Source organism: Lonchura striata, chromosome 8, assembly GCF_046129695.1.
Source record: "Lonchura striata isolate bLonStr1 chromosome 8, bLonStr1.mat, whole genome shotgun sequence".
Lineage (NCBI taxonomy): Eukaryota > Metazoa > Chordata > Aves > Passeriformes > Estrildidae > Lonchura > Lonchura striata.
This window is the reverse complement of record NC_134610.1, coordinates 28035026-28056368: the sequence shown is the minus strand read 5'-3', so window position 1 is coordinate 28056368 and position 21343 is coordinate 28035026. Positions and strand designations below refer to the sequence as shown.

The following is a 21343-nucleotide window of genomic DNA, read 5'->3' as shown; positions in this document are numbered from 1 at the left end:
CTACATATTTAATGACAGACTAAAAATAGAAAGTTTATTCCTTTAATAAAGGAAAGTTAAAAGAAAAAGGCAAGCAAACTCATACCATGAATCTGGAATTTCAGTTTAAGGAAAAGAATCTTATCATAGTGATCCACTTCTAGTGATTAGTTGTGTGCACTCTTAGACCACATTTGCATACAGTATGCAAGGTGAATCATTCCCTTCTGTTCCTGGATGCACAAGTGAGATTATTTCTGTATTGTGCTCCTGGAAATTCCAAAGGTGCACAAAAGAGCATATTTTTATTTTCTACCAAGCAGGAGTGTGTTTGTAGCCAGCAAGGTCCCAGAGATTCAGATCCAGTTCAGTATTCAGTTCAGTATTCAGATCCAGAGGTTCAGTGTCAGTTTTTCACTATGTGGGCTACTTCAGTTGGGGGGAGAAGGGACAAGATGAGTTTTTTTGGGTCTTGAAGGGAAGTTAAACTAAATTGTTCCCTGTTTGAGGTGTAGCTCGTTTCTTGGATTTGAGCTCATGGCGAGATAGGCAAAAATAGTGTTAATGCACAGCTATGTATTAGCAATATTTTCCATTTATCTGACAGATGAAACAATGCTGCTGAAATTTAATGAACAAATGAAGTAATTGTGCAATATCTTGTGATGTAGTCCTTCAAGAAAAAGAAGTGTATAAATCTAAAATCTGTATAAATGAAGGAAGATGAGGAAAAACACTCAGATAATTGTGCTGGTTTTCCTCAATGTTGCATGAGTTTCTATTTTATTCTTCTTATTTTATTTATTACTTTATTCTTGTGGTTAAATTTTGAGGTCATTAAAACAATCCTTCTTCCATCACCAGTTTCTTATATTTACTGGTGTTTCAGAAGACATGTGAGATAATAATTGTTGAGTTTAGGGAAGGCCACTTTGCTTTCTCTCCATACATTATATTTTGACAGACATAACATGCATTCATTCCACTGTTTCCTCTTGCTTCCAATTTTCATAGAGTGAGAGAGAAATGGCTAAACATGTGAGGGGAAAAAAAAGAAAATGGATAAACATCCTTTATAATGTTTGCTGTTGGAGAGGATAAAAGGAGGATTCAGCATAGAAGGCCTCAATTAGGCACACACTAGTGAAGGAGCAGTTTAGTTTTAGCTGGCTGTTCCCACCAGGAGGAAGTAACTTCAGTGTGGAGAGACTTCCCAGGGAAGAGACTTCTCAGGTTTTGCAGCAGCCCTAGAAGCAGGATGTGAGGACCATGCTTTGCTTTCCACCTGCTCTGCTGAGTGGTATTTGGAGTTGAGTTAAGGTTTCACATGACCCTGAGATTATCTCTATCACATAAGGGATGAGAACATATCCTGACAACCTCCAAGGGGAAGATGTAAGAAAATGCACTGTCATATTGAGGTTTTTCCTTGCTCTTTATCAAGCTCAGGTCTCCTTAATCTTGGCAATGGCACCTCGAAATACAGGTTATAATTTAGGCCTGTTCAATGACAATATTTCTTCTTTGCCAGTCAGCACCAGGAAGGTAAAGGGCAATTGGATCAATCTTTAGTCTGTACATGCAGTGGAAGTCTACACCCTCCCTTTTCCTTCTCATCTCAGTAGCCTCTGGAGGGAGATCAGTGTCAGTATCGGGGAAGAGGGGGCCTTTCAGTAAGAGAAGAGTGGGAAGGTGAATACCATCTTGTGACTAGCTCCTTGCTGCATGTCCTTCAGAATCAGCAGTTTGGTGTGTGGGATATTTGCATGCAACTTACACTTTGGAATATGCATGTCAGAAGCCATTTGCATTGGGAAGACAATTATAGGTCAAACACATAGCATATTTTTCCATATGCTTCATGGTGAATATGTACAGAGTAACCTTGCTTTTATATAGGCTGTTTTTTGATTATAGTAAGTGTCTCAGTGTTGGTTGGAGCTCAAGAATTAAGTAGTTTTAAACAGGGTTTAAAATCTGAGCTAGCTGAAGCTATTTTTAACATGTAGGTTATGGTTTGGCTCTCCAGTCTTTGTCTTCTCAGTTTTATCCATTGTAGCATGGCTGATAAGAGCTGTTGTCGTGTGCTGTGCATTCTTTGTCTCAGCCATGAGGATGCTGACTTCCTTCCTTTTATTTCAGGAGATCATTAGTGCTGATGAGATTAGAGGTTTATAACTTCAAGTCCAAGTCATTATTCCTAATTTAATCAATGCATTTGAAAATGTTTCCTCTAATAAAATTGTAATGATTTTACATGATTTGTCATGCTTATCAAAAGCATGGTTTAAACATTTTTGTATTTTGAGGACCTGAGCTTCTGGAGAAGAGTAGACATTAGTACATCATTGCTGGGCCAATTTCCTGCCTCTGTCTCTGCTGTAAATCAGAATAACATAGTCAGTGTAATCACAGTGATGTACAGCCAGCCTGGCACTGGAGTCAGGCCTTTGCAAACAGCATAAAACCCTGGGAGAGGTCCCTTGTGTGAGCATGATTGCTTCTCTGCCGCCACCTTCATCATTCAGTGGGGTGCTTTGCCTCCCTATGAAACTGACTATCAGCAGACTCATGATAAAGGAAAAAAGAACCATCTATAATGTCGAGGCTTGACTGGAGAAATGGCTTTTATGTTGCAAGGGGAATGAGCTAAATAGCCTCCTACAGTTACTAAGGTAAGGGGAAAGCAGCAGTGTTACAGTAGGGCTGGTTGTTTGTCTAGAGGCTTTTGAAGAAAATTCATCCAAATGCTTGGTTTTCAGGAATGCTCCTGGAATGTGCTAGGACTACTGTTTAATTCAAATTACCTCTCTCTTAAACAGTGTACTGTATGCATTTGGGTTTAGGCAGGTGAGGAAGGAACAGGGGACATGAGTTTACTCTGTGCCAGGTGGATGAGTCCCCTGTTTGAACACACAGCTGCTGCTGCTCCATGTGCTGGTCCCCCAGGTCAGCTTTTTTGGATTGAAGCAGGAATTGAAATCATGTGAGTGATTTTGATCTTGCTGGTGATGAACTGATGCAAGGGGGGCGGATTTGACTGTGTCTAAGGTTGAGTGGAGGGGTCTGTGGGAGGGCTGAGAATTTTCTGAGCTCTTGGCATTGTTTAGTGTTCAAAAAGCAGGTGGTGGAGTTGTAGGGGTGGGTACAGTTGTGATGGAGGGGCTGCTGTCAGACAGTGCAGCGCACTGGCAGCAGAGGGGTGTCAGCACACTGGGAGTCCTTGCGTGGACTTTTATGGGTGGTACTGCTTCTCGGTGCTCCTGGAGGGGAAGAGCTTCCCTGTAGGGCAGTGCTTATGATACAAATGACCAAGTCCTTCTGCCCTCTGCTTCTAAGCCTAAGCCACTTGTTCCTTCTCAAGCAACAGTCTAAAAGCAGTGTGTGGGTAAGAACACCAAGAGAGGTTTTTGCCTGTGTGTTTTAGCAGCAGGGTGGCTACGGATACGGCAGAGTAACTAGCAAATCACAGCAGGCAGATGGCAGGTCTCGCACTAGGAGAGGATGTGTAAACGACCAAAGATAGGTTTTAACAGCCTTTCTCAAAGCCAGAAGTTTGTCACTGTATAAGCTCTCAGTCTAAACATCCCTGTGAAATTTCAAGCCTCAAGTCTACTAGTAGTTTATTAAACAGTTTTGGCAATTGAAATGGATGCTGTGAGTCACACGTGCACGCTTGAGTGTGGAGTGTCTTCCATGTCTCAGGCATTTGCTGCCTCTGTGCTGCCTGATGGGCTTACCCAGCTGGCCAGCCTGCCTCGGGTCTGCAAAGGAGCAGGAGGAAAACCAAGCCTTGGAAACAGTCATGCACAAAATGCTTTTGTTTGTTGACAAGTTCGGGCAGAACCACTGCTGGTGAAGTGGTGACACACTTGAGTGTCTCTGGCTGCCCCTGGTGCATCTCTGCCTGTGGGCGTTCACTGGAAGCACATGTCTCTGCTGCCACTGCAGACTTGGTGCAGTTTGACCTTTAGTCTTAAGGATAAGAACTGCTGATTGCCTTCTGCATCCCCAGTCTTTTCTGGGCAGGGCTGTCTGGGGGTGTGCTGGTGCTCTGCAGGCAGATGAAAAGATCAGGATGGCTTTTTCTCCCATTCTGACCTCCATTCTTTTTTTTTTTTTTTTTTTTTTTTTTTTTTTTTTTTTTCCCAGACTGATATGTTTTAGCAGCAAGACTCTGTTAAGGAGAAGAGTATTTCCTGTACGAATTGCCCTGTGCAAATATATAATGTAATTCAGGTCTGTGGAACTGCCATATTTTCTTCAAAAATCAGTGCTGGCACTGCCCATTATTAATACCCATTTTCTTTTTTCAGCTGTTTGAATACTGTAGAAAAATAATTTTCAGTTCCCAGGACCTGACAGGTAGAGTGATGTTAGATACCTCAGCAGCAAGGAAGCTAAGGATGAATGCAGTCATATTACAATAAAATTAAGCTCAAACCATTAGCAGCTTGGGCAGCAGATCACCATCAAATCAGCAACCCAAAACTACCTGTAGTGATTAAACTACCCTCCTTTTATTGCTGTCAATAATGCAACTCTCAGTAACATTTGTTGAGAAGGAAATGTGCTCTCAGGAGAACCAAGGTTTTCTTTTTCAGATGCTTTTTTAATGAGGATGGGAAGCTGAACTGAGTGAGGTGTCAAAAGCTCTATCTTGTCCCCTTCTGAAGTGTGCTGCTAATGCATGACAGCCACTTTTACATGAGCTCCTGTTTATTACTTCTGTCCTTTGTAATTTTTTCACCCTCTTTGTGTATTGCTATTCTCACTGGTCTTTTTCCCTTTTTTATTTGACTTGAACTCTATGACTCATGCCTTAATTTTTGTTTGTTTCCTCTCTCCTTAAGGGCTCCCCACTCACTGTAAGACTACATTGCAATATGCAACATTTCATTGTCTCTCTTATTTATTTCATAGCTAGAAAATGAAATTAACTCTTGGAATGGGCTTTATTCGTGGAATCAGAGAAAGCGTTTCAGCAAATGACCAGCAGCATCAGGATAGCCTGGTTGTGTATGGTACTGGGCCCAAAACATGTGTGTGCATTTAGAAATTCAGGGTGAAGCTGCTGACTAGTTTGAGGAGGACAAAGTTTATTACTTTGACTTCTTTGAAGCAAACAGATGAACCTCTGGAAATATCAGAAAGCATAGCTTTGGAGAGAAGAGCTGCATGTCTTGCTTCATGACAGTGATCCTGTGGATCTTGCACATATATTGAATAGTCTGATTGAAATAGTTGTGAGTTTGAAGTTAGGACTAGGTCCAAAATGGACCTTGGGGAGCACCCCCTGGAAGCTGTTGGTAGGTGAATGCTGGTGTGCCAAACCACGTTAGTTCATTTGAAGCAATTAGCAGTGGGAGCAAGTGGGGTAAAACTTCTCCAGAGCAGTGGCTCTGGAAGATGGGTACTGTAATGCATGGCTCCATTGTTATCACTTCTCCTCTGGTAAATATGTTTGGAGAGGTGGGAGGTGGTGTCCAGCCGCTGCATTTGAGTCCCACCCAAATGCTGGGGGAAGCTGAGGCAGATGAGCACACACTGTGTGTGTTTATATGGGTTACTAGTGCAGTTCAAGGCTTCTGTTTTGCTAAGGGGCCATTTTTGGCTTGGTGAATGAAAAAGCTGTTTGGAATTTCCTAAGTCGTGTATTATTACTACTATACTGCATTTAGGAGCTATTTGCTTTTGTTTTCCTGCTGTTTGACTAATAGAGTTCAGCTGGGCAGTCCCTGATCCTGCTGGCATCTTACTGGCAGTGAAAGGTGAGTTTAGAAAGAAAATAGACCCCTGAAACTTAATTCAGTGGTGCCAGTCCCTGCTGCTGGCTGAGCAGACAATTACTTTAAACTCTTGCTCTTAGGTGTTTCTTCTTAGTTTTTGTTTTATTTGCATTAGGAAGAAGATAAATTGGTTAGCAGCATCTGCGCATCACTACCAACATTTTAATTTTCAGTTAAAAGATTTTAATTAAAATCCAACATAATTTGGTATGAAAAATGAGATTGAATTGGTATACATGCAGACTCAACTAATGTCAAGTTATGTATCAGTTTCGGGAACAGCTCTGATTAATCCAGGCAGTAGCAATGTTTGCTGGAAGGGGCTCTAGTTGCTCTTTTTTATATAATTCTGCTATTACTCTACCAAGGTAAATATAGAGAGAGAAACTTTGTGCTGGTTTTCCCAGTTTCTCTCTGATGGAGTTCTTTTCTTTTTCTGCTTCTCTGTCTCCTTCTGGATGCTGTGTAATCAGCCCTGCAAGACGTTATTGCCCTCTAGGCTTCAAGGAGAGATATGTGTGGAGAAAATGTTTGCTCTTGCAATGCCTCAGAACATACAAATTTTTTTTTATTATTATGCAGGTTGCATTTGGAAAGGTGTTGGTGATGGAATCCCTTCATGGCTCTGTCTTAGCTGTGTGTCAGTGTGTGATGTGTTCTTACACAGCTGCACACTGGTGCTTGTGTGCCTCTGTGCTCATGCCCATGTGTCCTGTCTCAAACCACAGGATTTAGCACACCTTTACTCTCAACTCCATCTGTTGGTCACAAAGGGGATATAAACACATCCAGGGTATGTATTTAAAATGCATCTATTTGCCAAACATTGTCTCTTTGCAAAGGCTTAAATAGAAAACACAAGATGATTTTCCAGGCCTTAAGTCCCATTTTTCCCAGTAGGATAAACACCTGCATCTGATCAACTTAAGAGACATTTTCTGCCTCTGAAAATTCTGATTAAGCTATGGGCAGCACATAATTTTTGTGGTGAGGCTGTGCATATGGACTGCTTTGGAACCTGGTTTTGGGTTTGTGCAGAAGCAGCTCTGCACAAGGTCTGCTGAAACAAACATATTTTTATGTCATCACTGTAAAAGTCTTTAAAAAGGAAATGGCAGAGGTAGTGGGACACTTCTGTGTATGTTTTCTGGTATTATGTGAGTAAGAGTTCTCAAATACAAGAAGGGAAAACAATCACAATTGAAACCTTTAAGAAACCAGCATATGGTATTATCCAAACTGAGCCATTTATTATACCTTAATTATTAGGGAACTCATAGTGAAAGGGGTATGGTTTAGGTTAAGAGGCTTCAAGTCCATGTCTTCAGCCTGCCCTCAGATTATCTTTATGGTCAGGAATAAAAAAGGTTGTTTTTCAGATGTGTAGTCTGTCTTTTTTCTGGAAGATATTCCAAGCAATCATGTTGAAAAAACACTTGGGAATCATATGTGGTGTCTTTTCTGCAAAGAAACATTTTATTTTACCAAGACAACTGTTTGACTTATTTCTGCTGCATGCTGCTACATTCCTACCATGAAGATATGATTCACAAAACATGTAGGTTTGATACAGAGCTCAAACAGTCTCTGAGAACAGAGGGGTGGTTTTGTGGCTCGGTATTACAACATGTCAGCAGCATTCACAGCATGTCTGCCTTCTGTTTCCTGCATGATTGTGGATGCCTCAGAGAGCAGCAAAGCACTGAAATAATCTCTTAAGTTTCACTGAATACAGTAGATCTGTGTTTAAATGCTTCATTGACTCAGCAAGAGCTAGAGATGTATCATCAGATCTGTGCTTCATGCAAAACAAAGTAATGGAACTTGTGCTTAATGTGGATATCACTCTGGAGTCAGATCTGTAGCTTCAGTGGTTGTAAGTGCCTCTGACCCTGTGTATGATATATGGGACATCTGTACTTGAGTTTTTCAGAAAACCTGCTTCTTAGGCAATTTTGTGTATTTGCATGTTGGATTTCAGAATTCCACTTCAAGCCCTGTATTTTCAGGCAACAGAGAAAGAGGAAGCTCCAAGCTTCACATAAAGGTATCCATAATGAGTGTGTCACCAAAAGTAAGCGCTAAACTGTGGAAGGTAACAGCTCTGCTCAGTTTAATGCTCAGTTTTAATACTCTAAAAGTGTTCTGCCCTTCAGTTCTTCACAGGTTTAGTTACATCACTTCTCCGGCTTCTGATAACCATGTTGACCCCGAAATCAAAGGACATATTCAGACCCCTTCAAAATTTGTCCTTTGTAATTTAGTAGTGTGAGTGATTTCTGGATGGTGTAGTTCTCATAATTTCATACCCTTTCCCAGTCTAAGTGCACCTGAGTTTATTCTGGGGCATGTTCTTACTGATAGGAGAAAATTGTTTTCTGTGAGAGTTTAGCAAGGAACCACAGACTGAGGTTGGGTTATGCCAACTTTACAACCAAAATCTCTGTCTTAGTGTGGTGGTGCACAGTGCAGTGCTTGTTGAATTGCCACATTTCACTTGGAGCTCTGAAATCAGTGTTTGAGTTTTAAAATACCAGCAAATGGTTGCAGGGTGGAACATTCCTTTTACATGAGGGCAGTAATGCTATTTCAGTTTGCTGAGCTACAAGAGTGTGCTTTGATCAACAGCGTAATTTAGCAATTACAGAGCATCTGATATGCCTCAACTTACCTAGTAGCCGAAGAACTCAATGACAGGTAATGTGTAATTTTTAATTGTCTATGGAAAATGAGTTAGAAATGTATTACTTCCCAGAGTACGTAGTTAAAAACCACGTTTGCCACTTTACTGCATACAAAGAGTTGATTATTTTTCTTGTAGTTACTAATGATCCCAGATGAAAACACCCTATGGGAAAAGAAAGAAATTTATTTGGCTTATGTATAGGCATAAGGAGGAACATATTTTTATTAAGCTTCAATATTGATTTGAAGTGAGAAAATAGCAGAGACAAAACCCATTGAAATTAATAAGGTGCAGAGTTTAGCGTCTATGATAGTTCTAAAAAGATCTAATTTTTGTTAATCTTTATGTAAAATATCTGGTACTATTACAATGTTATTGTACTTTTCTCCTGACTCCAAACATGCCTTAAAATAGTATATCCAGAAAATATGGTATGGTTAAGAATTGGACTTCCACAAATCTCATACATTGCTCCTGTGGGCTAGATTCTGCATTCATTAAATTGAGCTAAGTAAACAACAGTTGCCTTGTGTGAACTAAGGGAATTCAGTGTGATTCAGATCAATGGGAGCATTAGGGCATTCATATTTTACTTCAGCCTCTGCCACTGGACTACAAGACAGAAGCATGTGTATACCATTTACCATATCCAGGGACATTGTCTAGACTGTTTTCTATCTTTTCTATATTTTTGCTTTAGGAAACATGATGATAGTGTTAGAAACTGCACTGCAAACAATGCATATTGTATGCAGTGATTAGAGCTATTCTGCAGTTACATAAGGTAGTTCAGATGAAAGAGCATCTATGTTCTGTGTCTGAGAGAGGAGACTTAATTAAAACAGACAAATTCTCCTGGGTATAACAAAGCAATTCTCTGGTTACAGTCATGATTAGACTGTAGTTCTTCTAAACGCGTTACCAAAGTCTTCATTATTATAATTAAACAGATATAAAATATATGTTCCTTCATTGCATAAAGCTTTGCTTTAGGGTTAAGATGAGAAATTTCATCAAGAGCTTTGAAATGGAAAGATGACAAGCAAAGCAAGTGATTTCTATATTTTTCTATAATTTTTGAATTTTTGTCCTTTTTAGTCTTCCATTTAAAGACAGACACTTAAAAAAAAAAAAAAATTATTTTCCTGAGGCAACCAGCTAGGAAAAACTAGTGTCATCTGTAAAAATGGAGCTCAGGCACTGTCTCTCCCAGGAATGCTGGGTTTGGAGCAGTCCAGCCTGAGAATGGGTGTGCTCCCCTGTGTCCAGGGCACTTACTACTGCTGGTTTCCACCAGGATGCTTTCTTGCTTACTTCTGGCCTCTTCTTTCCAGGAGTTAGCAAATCCTGCAGCTGAACAGAGAATGTTTCTCCAAGGTGAATAAAAGGGAAAGTATACGTGTTTGGGAGCATTCATTGCTCATACATCAAACTAAAGGAATTGATGAAAAATAACAAGAAAGAAGAAGGGAAGGAGTTGATATTTCAAGAAGAAACTGGCTTTTTCTCAACATTTGTCTTTTCACTGTACCTGTTTATGTAAAAAACACAAATTTAGAATCTGTTTCCCTGATGGGAGGGATTACCTTTAAAAGTCTCAAAAAGCTAGAGCACTGGGGTTTAAAAAGGACTTGAGGATCTGTTGGATGAACAAATGCACAGTTACTCTTATTTTAATCAAAATACAATATTAACAAATGAACAGTGTGACCATGGGGACTCAATGTGTGTAAGTGTTTGTAAGATTAAAGCTTAAAATGAGCAACAACTGAATCACACAGTTGTTGCAAAGCATAATCTGTTTTAAAGGGCCCATTGAATGAACTGTGAGTTCTGAGCTGATTTTTGTCCATGCAAAAGTGGTTCCCAGTGCCCACTAATGTCATTCTTCTGCTACCACTTGTTCATGCATGCAAAACTAACAGTGGCCAGTGTTTAAGTGTCCTTTAGTACCTTCTTGAATTGCTCTGGGGAGAGTGTTGGTGTTAATGACAACTGTGCAAGATAAGGGAAGCTTGTGGTTTAGCAGTGCTTGTGGCTTTCAGGCCACCAGAAGGCAAATGACAAATTTGGACCTCTTAAAACAAAAAGCTTCCCCAAACCCCTGGCCCATCTGCTCCTGCCCCCACTGCTAGACACCCCTTTTTCTGTCATGTGTTCTCCCAGATGAGGGGATGGGTGAAGACCCTGGCAGAAGCTGCCTTTCCTCCAAAGGTGCTGGGATTTGTGTGTCAGAAACATTTTTGAGTCTTGTGGAAATCACGAGAAAATCCAGAGCACATAGTGTTTCCTCAGGGTCTTCCTGAGCTTCTGAGCTGAACTAGAAGCCAGCAAGTTCCCAGTCCTCTGGCTGCAAATCCATCATTTTTCCTCTTGCTCAACATTTTCAAAATGTTGCAAGTGTACAAAACTATTGGAGATTTGAGGTGTTACTTTCTCCACATAAGTGCTAAGTTATGTTGCAGTTGAAGTGTAGTTATACAGTGGTTAGAGTTCAATTTTTTTCTAAAACCCCTATAACCACTAATTCATAAAATTAAATATAATTGGATGGAGGCAATTACACCAGGCTGGTGATACACTTAAACTGTAAAAATTCATGTATAAAACCCAAGGGATTATAATACTCAGGCATGCACATAGTTTAATTCTAAGATAAAATATTTATGACTATTTAACAAGTATAAATATATGTCTAGGATAAAACTACATTATATTTTCATTCCTTTATTTGTTAAAAAAAAAACAAAAACAAAACACCAAAAACAAAACCAAATGAGCAACTGGGTTTTTATCTCACTAAGATAGGGGCTCTGGGAAATAGGAGAGTTTTGCCCTTGAAGGTAGATAATTTTGAAGGAATACGATAAAAAATTGTAGCATATCTCCATAGCAAATCAATTATTATTTAAATAAATTGGTTGTTTATGATGCTGCAGTTTGCAGCTTATCAAGGTGCTTATAACCTGCCTAATTTACTGCTTATTTTGATGAGTAACGAAAACATTCTGTGTCTGCATTGGTAAAAATCTGGAATATGCCTACTTATGAGAGTCACATAATAAGATTTAATGAGGCTACCACAGCTGTTTCTTGAATCCTTCTTTAATTTCTACTAATGGAGAAATCTGTGTTTTGCTTGTAAGGGAGATGCTTAATTTGTCATACCATTGCTAAGTGCACCACTGAAATAATTGTTTCACTTGTATGTTGTTTTCAGCCCTGCCAACTCCTTTAGCAGTGTAAGAGCACATTTCGTAGCTTGAAACTGCTCTGATGTCAGCAGGCATGATTTATGTGTAAACCTTGCTTTTCAGCCCAAGCGTGCTGAAGGGTGACGAGTGGTATGCACCGTGCCCATAATTGCAAAGCTAAAAACTGTAGATGGGAGTAAAATAAAAATAAAAGTAAAAAAAATATTTGGATGAGTTTTTGAGCCTGTGGTTAAGTACATCCACATTTTGGTGCCCATGTTGTAGAGGGGCAATCAGAAAGCTTTCCCTAATCTTTACTTAGTGATGCAGCTTGTTGACAAGGTGTCAGCACGAGGGTTAATAAATCACAAACGGGACAGGACCGCGTGTGCAGGGGGGTGGATCAGGAGGGTTCTGTGTGTGCAGGGGGGTGGATGGCACCCCCACGCACAGGGTGAGCTGCCCAGGGATGTGTCCTGTGTGCTCCTGTGCCCCCAGGACAGTGCACACCAGCCCGACAGACTCCTACACCTCAAGGGCGCTCTCCTCAGCTGGTACACAATTTCCTCGCAGGAGCCGATGTCTTTGTTGGGTATGCTGAAAGTTACTTTTCTGTCCTGAAGAAAATGAGGGCCTTTACATAGCACGAGGTATAATTTCATCCCCAAGTGCGTTATAGGTCAGATAAAACACTGCCCTGTCTTGCCCATATACTTAATATTCCGCTTTATGTATTTTATCTCAACCTATTTAATAATTCAATTATGACTGACAGTTGGAATTTTCTAAAAAAAACCCCATTAAACTAGTTTCATTACCTAATTTTATTGATTTTTGTAATGTAATTGCTGACTTTAGGTATAGGGGCTGATCTGAATAGGCGTAAATGTGATTAATGAAGAAATAATTTAAGTTGATTAAAAAGGGTTTAAAATAATGTGATTAGCCTATTGAGATTTGTGTGGCTTATTGGATTACGCATTTTATTCCTGGAGGACTGCTGTAAGATTCAGAATGAAATTAAATTGGTCACCCTATTTTTGGCCCCCAGTGCTTGGTAATCTCCAGTGCTGTGATACCAGACCAGAAGGCACAGTCCCATTCAACCATTTTCGCTTGGCAAAACACGGAATTTCATTTTTGAGTTAATACCTAAATAATCAGGCCAAAAAAAAAAAAAAAATAGCACTGAACTCTGGTCTGCTCTCCATTAAATAGGGCTTAAATGAAAACATATTTGATCTATGGGAAATCCTTTTGAAAGGAATCAGGTGCTGATGAAAAAGTGATGAAGACTCTCCGGCCATCCCAGGGAGATTGTGACCATTGTCAGTTTTGCTTTTCTCATTTCGAGTCTTGGCTTGATTTTGAATGTGTTGATTTCCAGGATTTAAAAGAATGTATCACTCGATAGTACTGATCTTCACATAATCTTTATATAATCATCTTCATAATCAATGATTCTTGTGGATCCCTTCTACCTCAGAATATTCTGTGATCTAAAATCTGTGACATTACTCAACATTTTGAGTTTATAGGGGATCCATAAGTAAATGTAATTTGAAGGACTTTTTAAAGTGCATTGATTAAGGATTTAATTAAACTACTTGATTGATAGCATTACATTCTGAATAAAAGTACCCAGATATACCTTAATTAGGGCATGGAGTGTCAGTTAAATTTTCTCCTTATATTCATGCACATTTTTATTAATACTAATATAATAATTATCAATACAGATAATATGTGTATTAAATGAAAAGAATCTGTAATCCCTTACTTGAATGTGGTTTCCAAAATCTTCCTGCTTCTTGTGGCACTTGTGAACTTTCCAATTTTAAAGGTAATTTCTAAACTGAGAGCATCACCTGATGGACAAAAACAACAATATTAGAACTTTTCTATCATGACTAGATACTGTATTTATACAACTAAGTATACTGTCTTGTGTATGATCTTTCTATTCTATTTTGTTGACTTTTTTTACCCAAAATTATTCTCCTGCATCAGAGACCTCTAAATAAGGACTGGCCCTTCTGTTTTTAGAATTACGACCTTGTATTTTGCTCCTTATTGGAAGATACTTATTTTCTTATGTATTGTCTGTCAGGCAGTCTTTTGACTGCTGACTCACATTCTGTTATTCATCACTGTTGAAACTTGGCTTTGTATCATCTTCAGACTGCATGTGTATTGATTTTATGCTTTTTTCCAAGTTATTCTAAAAATGTGAAATAGCACTGAGCTAAAAAATGGGTCCCTGCAGGATCCCATTTGAAGCATTTCTTCATGATAAGTGTTTCACATTTACTGTTGCATTTGAAAATTACCATTTATCTTGTATTTGATCAATTTAACGTCTTCTGAGTTTATTTTTATTGCTGTATCTTCTTAATCAGAATGTCATTCACTACCAAGTCAAATACATTGCAGAAACCATAATACATTAGAGTCTATTACAATGACTTAATGTGTATCAACCAAACCTTTCATATATAAAAGCACAGATATCAGGTTAGTCTGACAAGCTCTGTTTTCCATAATGTTGGAAATAGGTAATGCTAATCATCTTTTTATTCTTAATCAAATCTTTTTTCAGCTTTTCCATTATTTTGACAGTGAAAATTACCCACTCCTAGATGCAGTGCCAATCAAGTATTTAGAGGTGTAATGAAAGGGAGTACCAATTGGGCATGTTTTTCCTTAGCCAGGTCTTTCTAAACTTACTTGGCTTTTCCTCCTGAGTTGCTACTGACATTCTCTTATTCTCTTAGCTTTTGTCTGAGATGCCTTCAAAGGAGGTTCTATGACAGAATGAGGATTTGTACAATGGAGTTCTTCTGGGAATGCTGCAGCTGAGATCCCCTTTCTCCAGACCTTGCTGCTACTACTTCTGCCTGAAGACAGAAAGTGTCTTTCTGTCTTTCTCAGCTTTATATTCCCTGCAGGATGATGAGTTCAATCCATGTCCAAGGTGCCCTTGCAGACTAAGAAGGATCAGGGCCTGTGAGCAGCCCAAGCACTTGAAAATAACAGAATATTTGGGAGTAACAGTGGTTAGAAACATTTCATCCAATGAACTGGGTCAGTCCCTTACAAAACATAAGCCTCCTTCCAGTTGGAAGTAGATCTGGCACTTTGGGTGTCCTTAGTGGAGGGGCTTTTTCTTCAGGGAGAATGGACAGTATCCATGAAAAGCCTTCATCAGGTGATGTCTTCGGTAAGCTTATGTGGAGGCATTGTGTGTATGTATTGAAGTGTCATACAGGAATCTGTATCTCACTGTAGATGTTGCTTAATGCATGAAAGGATAGCTACTTGCACTCCTGGAACCCAGTTGGATGAAACTTCAACAACAATGGCAGAAAGCCCTGGAAAGTGGTAGCCTCATTATAGTCTCTCATGTTCTTGTGCTCTTGGAAGATTTTCAACCTTGGCTTTGTGGCCCTACTTATGAAAAGGAAGGGAAAAGTAGTAACTTCAGTATGGTATCATGCCAGAAAAGAAACCCTTCTTGCATTGTGTGCTTTTCATTTCCAAAAAGCATTTCCAGATGGAGTGCTGCTGGTTTTTTCTTTTGCTCTAATTTGTCATTTAAACAGCAAAGGTAAATCTTCTTCAAGATAAAATTGAATTAATTTGGTAGTGCTAGTCATTTAAAAAGAAAAGGAAAAAAGCAAGTGCACAACAAAGCATTTCTTAAATAGCAAGTCATTTTGGTTCAGGTATTTTTCCTGAATATCTGCTCCAGGCATTTTTTTTTTTGTATCTCCTTCTGGTCTTACACAACAGTACTTGAAAGTGTTTTTTAGTAATGGAGCAAAAGAGGAAATCAGACAAGCCATTATAGTTTTGTCTCCTCTGGAGCTTCTCCAGTGGACACTATTGTCTTCACTCAGTTTTCCTGCCCTTGCTGTACCCATTTTGCAGGGTGACTTTTTTCATGAGAAGCTGACCATAGTTATTATTATAGGTCTTGGTGAGAGCCCAGTGCCTATACCAAATGTCCTGGTAATCCTAGGGAGCTGAGGAAAGCCTGCTGTAAATACTCACTGTTCCCCAGGACACTTTTCTGTCTGAGCTCCCTTAGTCCTTGCTCTATATGAATCTATATGAATAGTACTGAGGCTTCTTTGTGGAGATTGTGCTTGAGTTAAGTTGCTGGTTAGTGACAACTTGCTGGCTTTGCAGACATGTCAGTGGGACTGTTTTGGTATTTGGAGAATTGTTGGACATTGTGTTCTGAAGCTATTTCTCATGTATGTGTCCAATGTTGCATTTTTGGTCAGCCTTAAGTTTTCTGTTTGTTCCATTACGTGTGTAGCTCAGCTTTTAACAGCATGTGTTATTTTGGATCTGGTCTTTGTTCCCCATGTGCACAAATCCCTGAATTTGTAGGAATTTTGCTTTGAAGAGGCTACCAAGGTTGATCTCACAGCAGTAACATCTGCTCTTGCCATGCTCTGAGCTGTGTGTTAGCCCAAGTGTGACTGACAGCATTCCTATAGCTGCCTGCATGAGGGATAAGGTGGTTTGACTGTTCAGCCCCTGTGCAAAGGTAGATGCTTTGTGCCATGAGTTGTCAACCTGGATGAATTCTGAGTAGGCAACCTTTTCTTTGTTGACATGTGAGTAGTTACAGTGGGTATGTACCTGGTACTTAAATCCTACAGGCCTTGCCAAGAAAGATTAGAGGGAGTTTAGCACGTTAATTTGGTGTGATATCAGGGGCTGTGAGAAGAATTGATAAAATCTGCAGAATGGGCAGTCCAAGGATACTCTCTGAGGATGGTCAGAACATGGCTGAGATTTACAGAAGAAAGCTTTGTGTGATAAATACTGATGAATACTGGCTTCCAGTGATCATTGCTACCTGTTCTAATCATATGCTGGTACTGTGGGTTCAAGCTTTGATCTACATCTGATCTGAGCCTCCCAGGTGTATAAGATACAGTTGCAGACCTGGCCCAGGCTTTGACTTTTTTTGATGGTTTATATAAATCTTCCCTGCTCTGGCTTACTTCATTATAGAAAAATTACTTTGGCATTTGTCAACCTGCTACACAGTGCTTTGAGTGCCATTAGTGACTCACTGACTTCTTTACTTTCTGTTTAAAGGTACATTTTCCACCACAAGTAAAGCCACAAATACAGTAACACCTTAAGATTTTCAGGGACTGGGATTCTGTCTTTGTATAATTGAAATATCTAAAAGTATCCCCCTCAAGATTATCCTGTAGAGTTAATTAGTTTCTTCTAAGAGAAGCAGAAAATCAGGTAATGAGTTGGCTAAGTTAACTGGATCATCTCGAGTTTCCAGAGCAGATAGCTTTTAGGATTGTTTATTATAGTCTATTTGTGAAGACAGACTAAGCTGTCTATTATGGATTTCTTAGTGCTAGGTTCAAGAGAAATGTCAAAGATTAGAATCAAACTGGTGAAAATGTGAATTTTTGTGGGTTTTTTTTTTTTTTTTTTGGAAATAGGTCTTTATCGCATTTAAAGAGTGTATCTCACAGGATTATTACTGAATTTCACATCCTTTCACAGGAGCCCTGCAGGTCTTTAAGGGGTTTTGGTGTCTTTGGGTAGGTGATGGTTTTTGCCTTTCTTATCCTCTTTAGCAGAAGGCTTTAGAGAGCCTTCAGGTTGCTTAATTTCAGACAAATAATAATTCATGAGCTTGACCTTTGTGTGCAGGTTTGCTGTCTAGTTCTTATTACTGTCCTGTTTCCTAACATTAGATGGACAATTTATGTCCTATAGTTTTGACAAAGAGGGTGGGATGAGGTGGAGAGCATGTTTACTCATTTTTTTTAATCCCACTTATTTATTTCTCTTAGCTCTTTGATTTAAACACCAGAAGTTTGAGCAGTCAAAGGTCGGGGTGAAAGGGGTGGAGTTTTCCCACAACTGCTGATGGCTTAGTGATCCTACTGTTTATGTATCCAGTTCCTCTGATGAGGATAATGTGTAACACAGGAGAGCTTCTCCTATTTTGGGAGTGTGCTTAGACTGGTGTTCTGAATCCTACCTTTGGAAACATTTATAAAATGTTAGGATGCAGTCAGGCCAGCACACAGATACATCTCCTTGCTCCTTAATGATTTCAGAGCAGCGGTGCATACGCTGAAATCTAAGTGCATTTTGATATGATCTTGTTTTTGAAGTCTTGAGGTATTTTATATAATTGATACGGCTCAGGAGCAGGAGGGAGATGGAATCATCCTGTTAAATCATCTTAAAGTGGATAACCAAGAACTGAAGGAAACCCTAGTTTTGAGTCACTTTGAAAAGTGTCTTGCCTTGGAAGCACAAGGTTTCCCATGTAAGTGGGGATTTCCTTTCTGTACTTGCACATCACATGCAAAACGACTGTGTTTGTTTCTACCAAGATTGCTTTGTAAAGAGCTTGATTGTCCCTGGTAGGAAAGATCTTAGAGTGGAAAATCTCTGAGTTAGGTCCTCATTTTTCACATTGATGTAGATATTTTTTAACAAATATCGTCCTTTCTTTTTCATCTTGCACTGTCACAATAAATTCAGTTCCATCAGTGCAAGTGACTGAGGGTAAAGGGCAGTCCTAGGCTAGTTATTGTCCTGTTACCTAGGCAAGATCAATTTTGATGACCTTAGCATCTTGGAGAAAAATAGACTTCCCCAGTTCCAAGATTCAGGGCTGCATCTAATTGTGCTTTCTGATTGCTTTGGTTAATGAAGAGGAACAAGTGCTCTTGCATGGGTGAACACTGAGGAGGTTTTTTGATAACTTGCAGTGGGAATGTTCTTGGCAGGTAGCACAAGAGAGCAGGTTTCCTATCTATCCATGTAAGCTGTTGGCAGCTTTTAGTTTGCTAGGTGACTGTACTTATTCCTGTTCTTAGTATCCAGTAAAATGGAACAGCAGTTTAGCCACTGGAGACACTGCAGCACAGTATTCTTGGCTGGATGTCTTGTTTTAGAAGATCAATCTGTTGAAATTGGATTAAGGTAGAGAAAGCAATAGAGACACTAAAATTAGAGCACAAAGTCTGGAGTCTCAGTTGAACAAACATAAGATCAGTGGGGAGGTACAGGGTATAGAAATTGTCCTCTCCAGGCATTGATGTGAGTGGGGCTCAGAGGTGGGAGGACACTTCCTGAAGAAAACACTCCTCTGCTCCTCAGGGTGGTCGCTGGGGATCTGGAGGTGTGTGGCCTGGCTAAACCGTGGTGTCAGGATCCAGAGTTGCTTGTTCAAGCATTAGGAGTGTGGTAATGCAAAGGCAAGTGCTGGGGCTGTCTGTCTCAGAAAACAGCACTGGAACATAGAGAAACACCTTTTGACTTTCTGCAAGACTTGGAATAGTTAACTTTGTGATAATTATGAATGAAAACTTTCACATTATATCTAAAGTAACAGCTCTTCCTTTGAAAGACTGAGTATGCTCCTAGTCTGGAGAGACCAAGAGGGGAATAGCCGATGCAGTAGTAAACTCAGTTAGTAATGGTAGTTTTGTGGGGTTTGTGTGTATTAGACATCAGATGGAGGACATTGTTAGTATCCCATGAGTGTCAATAATAATGAAATGTTGCTAATTGTAGGTAATTAATCAGTGGGTTAGGCTTGAATTCTGTTCAATTGACTAAAGTCCTACTCTGACATGAAGTGCTGTTGTATAATTCTGATCTTCTTTAGATACCACGAAGTACAAAACCAGAAATATCAGTCAAAAATAAAAGGGGGTAAAGACAACACAGAGGATAATCTAATCCCCACCAAAATCCCTGAGGGGTTAAGACTGAGTGTTAAAAGGAAACTTTTGTTGTTTGTCCATGAGGTCAATTAGGAGTTTTTTTTCTCCCACCTGAATACTAAAAAATGGCTGATTAATTCCCTGTCTTGCTTTGATCAAAAGACACAGATATCTTGGAACTAAAAATAAATGCCTTTTATTTTTTGCAGAAAATAAAGTATTTACATAACATTTGTGCCTCCCTAGTTAAGACAAAATGTCAGACCTGTAGATAAATCAGATAGGCTGCTCTGATGAGATTTCTAGGTCTGGCCTTGAGGAATCTCTGTCAAGGAATGATTCACTGCAGATTCCAAGGCCTACATCTATCTATATGAGGAAAATAATCCTAATTAGTCATCAATCCTAAATCTAAATACTGCTCCTGTAAACATAAGGAAATAAAAAAGAAGAGGATCTTCTAAAACCCGTGGAATAATCTGCTACATTTGTTTGTATTCATTAGCATCTACTGCCTGAAGATGTTCATAACCAAAGCTCTGTATTAAAAGTATGTTAATGCAGGAACAGAATATTTTAACATAAAACTGTAATTTAAAAAGTAGCTGACCTGAGGCACTTGCTTCGTTGACTTTCTTCCTGTTTCTTTGGAGACCCATTCTCATAATAAGTACTAAATAAATGGCGAGAGTAATTATTCTTGTCAGTAGACGTCTCTGTACTAGTTTAATGAGAAATCTTTGTCATAAGAAGTTTAGAGGTCTTAATTTTGTTCCCATGCCTTTAAATTCAGTAGTTAGAGGCCTGGGGGTTTGGAAATATTTTGGATGTTATTGAATGAAGTGAGTTAATGACAACAGCAATTTTGTAGAAACATTCATACTGACTAATCTGCTGAAAGTGTCTATACAGACATGCAAATTAAGAATGGAGAGATTCATATGAGCACCAAAACTGATGCTCTGTGGCTTGGGGAGCTACACAGGATCCTGCTCAGATGGTGCAGAGCATCAAAGGACAGAGATGGGTGGATGGAGGGCTCTGCTAGAGCAGGGCTTATTCATAGGATTGCAGAGGAATATTGCCTGAGTAGGTTGAATGACACAGCAGGTAAGCTGCAGCTGAGAGGAACCAGCTGCTGGGGTTGGGAAGGAAGTCCAGGCTGCGGAGGGTTTGGGAGTCAGGGGTTTTGGCATCTCAAATCAAATCCCCAGGGGCTGTTGAGAAGCTGGTACCTGGTGCAGTCTGATGTCTGGGCCTGAGGCAGCAGGGTGGAGGGCTGAGTGCTTAGTCCCAGCATCAACATTTCCTTGCCTTGGGGCACCTTTTCCATTTAAAATCCAGGCAGCTGAGGTCCCTTCAACAACAGAAAGCAGACAACTAAGGAAGTATTGCTAGTGGCCAGGGAAATAGGAGGGAAAGCAATTTTAACAAGTCTTTCACAATTAATTGCAGTCTTAAGTGATGTTTTAAAAGTATTTTTGGTAGCTGTTGTATAGTTTACATACTAATGGGGTAGATGAAAATTATGCAGATAAAAGAATGATTTATATGTTGTAATTATTGTGAGATGTTTTGAACTGATTATATGCAGGGAAAGGTTCAAGTTTAGTTGCTGCACTAACATTACAGACAGCTTTGTAGGCAGGGTTTACAAGAAGTAGTTGATACTGCAAAAACAGTCAAATGTCTGTCTGTGTATTTTCTCAAGAGGAGTTAGAATATATATCCTAAAGAGAAAGGCTTTGGATTTCTTGTCTGGCTGTCCATTTTCCTGCAGTGCTTTGTAGTTGTACACAGAAATGACCAGAATAACTAGTTTTCCAACCTGTGTGATATATCTACTTTGAAACTGGGCATAACGTATACAACTGGATACTGCCTCTTCACAGCTGTAGCCAGTTGCTGAGATCTGGAAGGCAGTTTAATAGCTGCAAATATCACTTATGAAAACTTGCT

At 39.5% G+C, this 21343-nt stretch overlaps 1 protein-coding gene across 2 annotated transcripts in view; it reads left to right on the top strand.

The window, feature by feature from the left end:
* The window catches only part of PLCL1 (phospholipase C like 1 (inactive)), a 211634-nt gene that overhangs the window by 120364 nt on the left and 69927 nt on the right, over window positions 1-21343 (top strand). The gene's annotated exons all lie outside the window — the stretch shown is intronic.